The sequence below is a fragment of the Aegilops tauschii genome, chromosome 7, assembly GCF_002575655.3.
Source record: "Aegilops tauschii subsp. strangulata cultivar AL8/78 chromosome 7, Aet v6.0, whole genome shotgun sequence".
In the NCBI taxonomy this organism is placed as follows: domain Eukaryota; kingdom Viridiplantae; phylum Streptophyta; class Magnoliopsida; order Poales; family Poaceae; genus Aegilops; species Aegilops tauschii.
Genome location: NC_053041.3, coordinates 451,458,256 through 451,467,120, shown reverse-complemented (window position 1 = coordinate 451,467,120; position 8,865 = coordinate 451,458,256). Strand labels below are relative to the sequence as shown.

The following is an 8,865-nucleotide window of genomic DNA, read 5'->3' as shown; positions in this document are numbered from 1 at the left end:
AGAGCTGCCGCCCGAGAGAAAGCCAAGATGGATCAACTTGAGTTAGACGCGGTTACTCCATTGTATGAAGGATGCAGGCCCGAGGATACCCGCCTGAAAGTAACGCTCATGGCTCTGGAGATGAAGGTAAAACACAAAATGACCGACGCATGCTTCGACGAGAACATGTCATTCTGGCACGAACGTCTTCCCAAGGGGAACAAGTGCCCGACCAGTTTGGAGGAGGCGAAGAAAATCGTGTGTCCTCTGGATTTACCGCACGTGAAATACCATGTGTGCATGAACAATTGCATCATTTATCGGGACGAGCACGCGGAGTCTACCATATGTCCGGTGTGCGGCGTCACTCGATACAAGAAGAGGAAGAAAGCTCCTCGAAAAGTGGTGTGGTACTTTCCGATCACTCCTCGTCTGCAGCGGTATTTCGCGGACCCTAAGGTAGCAAAGCTCCTGCGTTGGCACGCAGATAGGGAGGAGAAGAAGCGAGAAGATGACGCAAATGATCCGGAGATAGATAAAAAAGACAAGATGCTGAGTCACCCTAAGGATGCGAGCAAGTGGCAAGCGTTGAACTTCCAAGACCTAGAATTTGGGAACGATCCAAGGAACATCGTGCTGGGCGCGAGCACCGATGGAGTCAATCCGTTTGGCAGCCAGAGAAGCACACATAGCACCTGGCCTGTGTTTGTGTGGATGTACAACCTCCCCCCTGGTTGTGCATGAAGAGGAAGTACATTCACATGAGTATGCTAATTGAAGGACCGAAACAACCAGGGAACGACATCAATCTGTATCTGGGGCTGCTGAAAGAGGAGCTTGACACGCTGTGGAAAACGCCAGCCAATACGTGGGACGCCGCAGAGAAAGAATATTTCCCTATGAGAGCCGCGCTGCTCACGACGGTGCACGACTATCTCGGTTACGGATATGTCGCGGGGCAGGTGGTCCATGGATTTTCTGGATGCGTCAGGTGCATGGATGACACAACGTATCACCAGCTAGATAGAGATCCCGGGTCTTCGAAAACCGTGTTCATGGGACATCGAAGGTGGCTTCACGACGATGACCCGTGGAGAAAACGCAAGGATCTATTCGATGGTAAAACCGAACCCCGAGGACGCCCGCGTACGAGGAGCGGCGAGGAAATAGACGAGCTGTTGAAAAATTGGAAAGACTGCCCACTGCCGGGAAAGAAGCAAAAGGCGCCAGAGCCGGGAAAGAAGCGAAAGGCGCCAGAGCCGCTGCTGAAGGTATGGAAAACGAGGTCTGTTTTCTGGGACTTGCCGTACTGGAAGATCCACCGTGTGCCTCACAGCCTTGATGTCATGCATATCACGAAGAACGTGTGCGAGAGTCTGCTTGGTACCCTGCTCAACATGCCAGAGAGGACCAAAGATGGGCCGAAAGCAAGGGCAGACTTGAAATCAATGGGCATCAGGCAGGAGCTTCACGCTATGATGATGATGATGATGATGATGATGATGATGATGATGATGGTGATGATGATGAGGCGAAGCAGGACACGGAAAGTCGTCGCAAAGGCAAAAAGGCCAAGAAGACCGGAAATGACTACCCTCCCGCGTGCTTCACTCTAAGTCAGGAGGAGATCGAGCAGTTTTTCACCTGCCTCGTAGGAGTAAAACTTCCTTACAGTTACGCGGGGAAGATAAGCAGATACCTAGACCTAGCGAAGCTGAAGTTCAGCGGGATGAAGTCTCACGACTGTCACGTGCTGATGACGCAGATACTTCCAGTTGCAATCCGTGGGATCATGGACGCGCACGTCCGTGAAACGCTATTTAGCCTATGCAACTTTTTCGACGTCATCTCTCGGAAGTCTGTTGGCGTGAGGCAACTCAGAAGGCTACAGGAAGAGATCATGGTGATACTATGCGAGCTTGAGATGTACTTCCTGCCCGCATTCTTCGACGTTATGGTGCATCTGCTGGTCCATATTGTGGACGATATCATCCAACTCGGGCCGACGTTCCTGCACAGCATGATACCGTTCGAAAGGATGAATGGTGTCATCAAAGGATACGTTCGCAACATGTCACGTCCAGAGGGAAGCATAGCCAGGGGCTTTCTGACCGAAGAGTGCATCTCCTACTGCACGAATTATCTAGGCATCGAGAACCCCGTTGGTCTGCCCGTCAACAGGCACCTCGGCAGGCTCGCTGGATGGGGTCACCGTGAGGGTCGCCGCGAAATGCATGTCGACTTCGAGGGTCGACTCGCCGACTTTGAAAGAGCAAACCTAGTCGCGCTACAACACATAGACGTGGTTGATCCTTGGGTGGTAGAGCACAAAACCTTTATTAAGAAGACGTACAATGACCGAGGCCAACAGAGGACGGACAGAGATATACTCAAAGAGCACAACTCATGTTTCACGCGTTGGTTCAAGCAGAAGCTTCTGTCGTACCCTTTACATGAGGATTCTTCCGCGGTCCGCGGAAGAACAACTCATATTCGCCTTGTCACAGGGCGCCGAGCACAACCTGATGACCTATGAGGCGTACGATATCAACGGCTACACATTCTACACCGAGGCCAAGGACATGAAGAGCGATGGTTATCAGAACTCCGGGGTAACGATGGAATCCTACACCGGTAACGACAAGGACAGATACTACGGAAGGATCGAGGAGATCTGGGAGCTGAGCTACGCTGGAGAGAAGGTCCCAATGTTCCGTGTCAGATGGGCCAAGAGCGTCCTAAAAGAAGACCGGTATTTCACCACCATGGTTATACCCGAAGCCAAATCCAAGACCGCGGGCGCAAACGTCACCGCGAAAAATGAGCCATGGGTACTGGCTTCCCAAGTGGACCAATGCTTCTTCATTACCGACCCGTCAAAGCCCAGTCGTGTTGTCGTGAGGAGAGGCAAAAGGAAGATCATCGGAATGGATGGAGTAGCCAATGAGCAAGACTTCGACAAGTACGGCGACCCGAGAATCGAACATGACGACGATGATGAAGTAGCAGCATACACCACAAGAAGAAGCAGGACCACCCTACCTAAAGGACGTCCGTTCCACAGAAGAACTCCATTTGCGAAGAAGAAGGGCAAGAAGATTGTGAACAGATAGCTAGCTAAGATCGATTGTATTTAAATCGTAGCCTTCATTTCTCGATTGTATTTCATGGGCACTTTTTGAACTATCATGAATATTTTTAAATTTCATGGACACTCGATCTCGATCCCCCTCCATCTCGATCGCTATCCCACCTCGCCAGATGCGGTCCCCCTCGCCGCCGAGCACCCCCCGGTCCACCGGCCCCCCGCACCCCGCGCACCCTCCCCCGCTCCACCGGCATTACTGTTTGATGATATTTTTTAAAAAATTATTACTGTCTTATAAAAAAATTACTGTTATGATTTAAACAAGTTTGAACATATTTAAACACAAATAAATATCAAGCAGCATTTTAAATGCATAAAAAAATTGTGGAGCCTGGGAATCGAACCCAGGACCTCCTGGTGTGAGAACTGGCTGCTGACCAGTCGAGCTAGTAGAGGGAACTTGGTGTGGATCAGGTCAGGTGGAAGATAACCTGTTGGCTCGAGCAGAAATCAAAAAAAAATACTAATGGCGCACCAGGGTGAGGTGCGCCATTAGTATGGATGTACTTATGGCGCACCGAGGGGTGGTGCGCCATTAGTATTGTGCCCTCGCCCTCGATCCCCTTCCCCTCTCCTATCCCCGGCCCAAACCTATCCCCTCTCTCTCCCTCGCCCTCGCCCTCGATCCCCTTCCTCTCTCCTCTCCCGACGCCGCTGCCCCGCCGCCTCGACGCCGCCCCGTCGTCCTCGTCTCCGCCCCGACGCCCCGACGCCGCGACGCCGCCGCCCCGTCGTCCTCGTCTCCTCGGCGCCGCTCTCCTCGTCTCCTCGAAGCACCACCACCACCCGGACCTCGTCGCCTCCCAGACCTCGTCACACCACCACCACCCGGACCTCGTCGCCCCACCTCGTCGCCCCGTCCACACCACCGCCCCCGTGAGCTCCACCACCACCCGGACTTGTCTATTGCTTCATGTTCATTATGACAATTGCTAATTCTTGTTTGATTTAGTAGCGTCTCATTTCTTGTGCTCATGCAATTATTTAAGGGTTTATCTTCTCTCTCTTTTTGCGGGATTTTATTAGTTCATTTTAACTTGGAAGGAATGATTAGATTCCAACAGCCTCTTTGTGCAAGACTTGTAAAAAAATATACCCCCTGTCAAGTCTTACATTATGTATGCACTCCAGTTTTACTTTTAGTATGTTCGTGTATGTCAGTTCTTATTAGGTGTGTCATGTGTGTTATTTGCTCTCCCTGGGGCCTATGAGCTGACAAATTTGCAGTTGGCATGTGCCTTATATTTTTTGGGGGGTGGAACAAAAATGTGATTACACAAGGTTTTTGGATTCTTCCCACAAGACCTGCATCCTAAATTTACTGCCATTAAAAATTTACTGGTATACAGCAGCAGTGCTCATTCATTCATTGCCTGCCAAAATGGACAGTTTTTTCATGTCACCCACCCTTCCGCGTGTGTCGGTGTGCAACTGAAAAATCATCAGAAGGAAGTTCTATCTTGTGATTGGGTTGGGATATTCATGCATTTTATTCAGCGCCCCTATCGTTACAAGTGTGTGTGTGTGTTCTTGGTGGTTTGAGGTTCTTTCAGTTGCTTTTTTCTTCCCTTTTTTTGCGGAGATTTCGGTTGTTTACTAGCAACATCTTGCCCAGTTGCAATCAGAGGGGGTTTGCATCTTAAAGGGATTGCAACTGGCATCCCAAGCCCGTCTGCATCAGGAAGGGATAAAGCAGCAAATCCTGGCACGAAAGAAGAATTAGCAATTGTCGGTGCGCCCCTATCGTTTACCTTGGATTGTTTTACCTTGAGAAAATGCATTACACTCAAAGACAGCCCATTTTGTACACTTTTTCGTTTGATAGATCTAAGGAGGCAGAAAAGTTCTCTTTTAGTCATCTTTATTGCAGTCAATGTCTCCACCACTCTGATATCCTCAGTATCATGGTTGTGCTCTGAATCTCCAAGCAAATCATGTTGGTTGTGATGATTGACTGAAACATAAGAAGTTTTCAGGTGGTTGCATTGTTTCTTGCTACCAACACCCGTAGTTTCTTTCTTTGTTTAGTTGGAAGTTTGTTATACTGATAGAGTGTGCATAGGGAGTAAACGAATTCCTGCAAAACGAATTTTGTATGAGTTTTTTAGATCTAAATTCATTTATGTTCATGTGCGTCTGTCTGGCTGTGTATCCCAACTTGTGTTGATGCTCTGAAGTAGGTTTTCACTAAGAGAATTCAAAACTAAGACATGTTCTTAAACTGAAGCAGTATTTGTATCACAGAAAAAGTTCTGAAGCTGTTGAACCTTACCTTATGTATCACAAAAAAAGGCAAGGAACATCATGAACAACTCTTCATGACTTAATTTTCCTATATGCATTGGCCTGTACAGCAGGTTCACTTTTCCTATATGCATTGGCCAGTACAGCAGGTTCACTTTTCAAAACAAATTAGAGCACACCTCATACACCCAAGAAAACCTGAAAAAAAATGAAGTTCAACCCCTCACTTCTCCTATATGCATTGGCTTGTACAGTTGGATTTGTTTCTGATTTTAGTGTTTTCAGTCTATTTTTCTATTTCTGCTTTAACATAACGGAATAACTAATGGTGGCTGCCTAATGATGACAGACTAAGTTTCCGATTTATTTTGTTATAGAAGTGTAGATTCATTGGTAGCAATTGTTTTCAGTGTCTCATGTTGCAGTGTTTTGTCCAAAATGTTGAATGATACTGCTTGGAGATGCATATATTGTTTCACCTCTTCACATGCCAATGTATTTTCCATGTTGTGATGGTGGCCTTTTTTGCCTTGTCCACCCGAGAGGCCCTTGAGTTTGCCGGAATGTCGATTAACTTCCGTTCCGGCAAATTCGGGTACTCCATATGTCCTATTTTCAGCAAAGGTCATGCTGAAATTTTCCGTGAATTTTAGCATGACTTTGCTAAAAATAGGACATATGGGGTACTTGTGACTAATGCATGGGCCGGGGTATCTTAGTAGTTAATTAAGTAGGATCAAGTGCCCCGGCGTACTTGTGACTAATGCATGGCTTTTAGGGTGCCTCCGTGTCGATAAAAACCGAAATGATGAAAGCTTAGGCTTTTAGGGTGCCTCGGCGTCGAAAAACCCTCAATGATAAAAGCTTAGCTTTTAGGATGCCTCGGTGTCGACAAACCCTAAATGATGAGACCATGATCTTGTTCCTTCACAATAACCAACTTTTTGACCAAACTTTGTTCCTATTTAGAGAGAAACATGGCCAACAACGATGAGGCCGGGGGTTCGGGCGTCAAGGCATTCTAGAAGCTGTCCCAGGAGATGGAGGAACAACCTCACTTGTATGAGGACGCCGCCTTCCCCACCGATCCTGAGACCACTGATGGTACCGTCGAGGATGACCCCACTGATGCCACCACTGATGGTGCCGCCGAGGATGCCACCACTGATGATGGCGGCGCACGCACAGATGGCAGCCAACCGAAGAGGCAACGAAAGGACCGGCGCCCGACCGTGCTCCGCACCCTCAAGGAGGAAGTTACTGAAGTGGACTCCGACGGGAATCCAACGGCGCCCGAACGAATAGTCAAGGGGTACTCGCTTCAGCTCGGGTGCATTCTCCGGAGCACCGTCTCGATCAACACCGAGAACCTGAGGCATCCTGACCGAGGGAATTTGCGCAACCTCCTCTTCACGAAGCTGCACGAACGATACAAGTTCCCCGCTGAATTTGAAAACACAAGCCTCAAAGGGAATAAAGTGAACAATGCTGCCCTCACGAAGATGAGCAAGGCCCTGTCTACTTGGAAAAGCAATGTGAAGAGAATGATCGAGAAAGGTGAGAGTTATGAGAAGATCAAGGAGAAAAATCCTTCGATCACCGAAGATGACTACAACGACTTCAAGATCAATTGCTCGAGCACCGCAAACTCCGAATCAAGTAAGTGGGGGAAAGAAATGCGGGAGCTGAACTTAGGGGAACACACACTCGGTCCCGGCGGTTACAGAGTGGCGGAGCCTATATGGGACAAGGAGGAGGCGGACCGTGCCGAGCAAGGCCTACCGCCCCTCTTCGATAAATACGGTGACAAGCAGACCAGGAACTTTGTCAGGGCCCGGTACAAGAAGGACCCGAAAACAAAGGAGCTTACCACGGATCCAAAGACCAGGGCGCTTGAGCTTGTTCTGGCAAGGAATACACCCCCGCGTAATTAGCTCCATATGGTTGCATTCTAATTAATGAAGCCAAATTTCTAAACGGTTCACATTCCTTCCGCAGGCGACTGAAAGCAGTAGCGCGGGGTCGACTAAGAGCAACCCTTGGGACACCACTCTAAATAGGGCGCTGGATGTAATGAAGAACAAGGATAAGCTCAGTAAGCCGACGTCAGCTGGTCGTGTGGCCGGCAAAGGCTTGTCGACAAAATGGTCGTCATACTATAACACTGGTGGGCGAAAGGAGAAAAAGACCAGCTCAGAAAGCCAGGCGCGCGAGGTTCAAGAACTCAGGGCACAGGTGGCGCGGATTCCGGAGATTGTCCAAGAGCAAGTGCAACAACAACTCGGAGTGACGATCACCGCCATTGTGCCTACCTTGATCCAGGGGATTAGTGCGTGGATTGCGGGCGGCCAACAGGGGCCGCCCCCGATTCCTAGCTTCACGGCCAGCAACTCGCAGAACGCGATGGCGGGGTCATTGGTGTCTCCGGCGGAGGCGGCATTGGTGTCTCCGACGCCGGCACGGGAGCTTAATGCACCCGGGTGTACGCCGGCCGGCACCTCTGCAGCAAGCGGCCCCTCCGTCAACTGCACGCCCGCCGTTGGCGGTGCCTCGACATTAGCCGAGCTCGACGCCATCATCACGGTAACTAATTAAGCCTCTCTCGGCCGAGGACTTCATCTCCTTGCCTTAGACTGGGCATCCCTAACGCCCTACATGTTTTCGCAGGGCGCCGCCGACGTTCCGTGCACTCTCCTGCACTTCGTGAACAACGAGTTGGTCGATGTCGCCAAGGGCAAAATCGTTCAACCGGGCAACCCCTTGTTCCACGGTACCCAGATGCCACCCAACTTGTTTAGGGTTCAATTGGTTCGGGTGCTGCCAGGCTGCGACGAGTTGTTACCTCCGATTCGACCCATCGGGGCCGACGATGATGACATGATGACCCTCAGCGCGTGCCTGAGCTGGCCCCTGCTTTGGCCGAAGAGCCAGATTCGTTTGGGGGCGGGGGACACCACCCCAAAGACAACACCGCCAGTCGTGACGGCGCCAAGTCGGCCCCATGGCAAGACCGCCGCAACGGTGCCGGACATCCCTATGCCACTGGATCCAAACATGCATATGGCACAGGATCAGAACGACGACGACGACGACGATACATTAGCCAACGTCGATCAGTACTTTGCCGATCATGGGTACGGTGGCGACTTCATGGGGCCTCCTTCTCAAGAACCCAACCCAACAAAAGACGTGCGCAATCTAGCTGGTACCGCGGAGAAGCCAAGTTGCAACAGGCGTCGTCTGCAGTTTAGCTCTCAGGAGACGCCTCCAGCTGCCGACTTCACCGAGCCTCAGATAGGCGAGGTACGAAATATGATCAGCCCCAACACACTCAAGAAGGCGGTCTGTGAGCAGAACTCGGTCCCATTACAGGAGAAGAAGAAGGCACGCAAAAGAAAGACTAACAAGGGTGCGGGCCAGCCGGCACCGAGTACGATCCGTGCTCAGGACGGGCCACCTTCAACTGAGGATATCTCGAGGAGGGTGCATGTGGC

General features: G+C 50.4%; 1 long non-coding RNA gene across 1 annotated transcript; it reads left to right on the top strand.

Moving 5' to 3' along the window:
• Nucleotides 1–4,690: 4,690 nt before the first annotated feature.
• LOC141028130 (uncharacterized) lies at nt 4,691–5,376 on the top strand. Its single transcript, XR_012190410.1, has 2 exons — nt 4,691–5,063; nt 5,094–5,376. It is a non-coding gene; the product is annotated as an uncharacterized lncRNA (long non-coding RNA).
• The last annotated feature ends 3,489 nt before the right edge of the window (nt 5,377–8,865 follow it).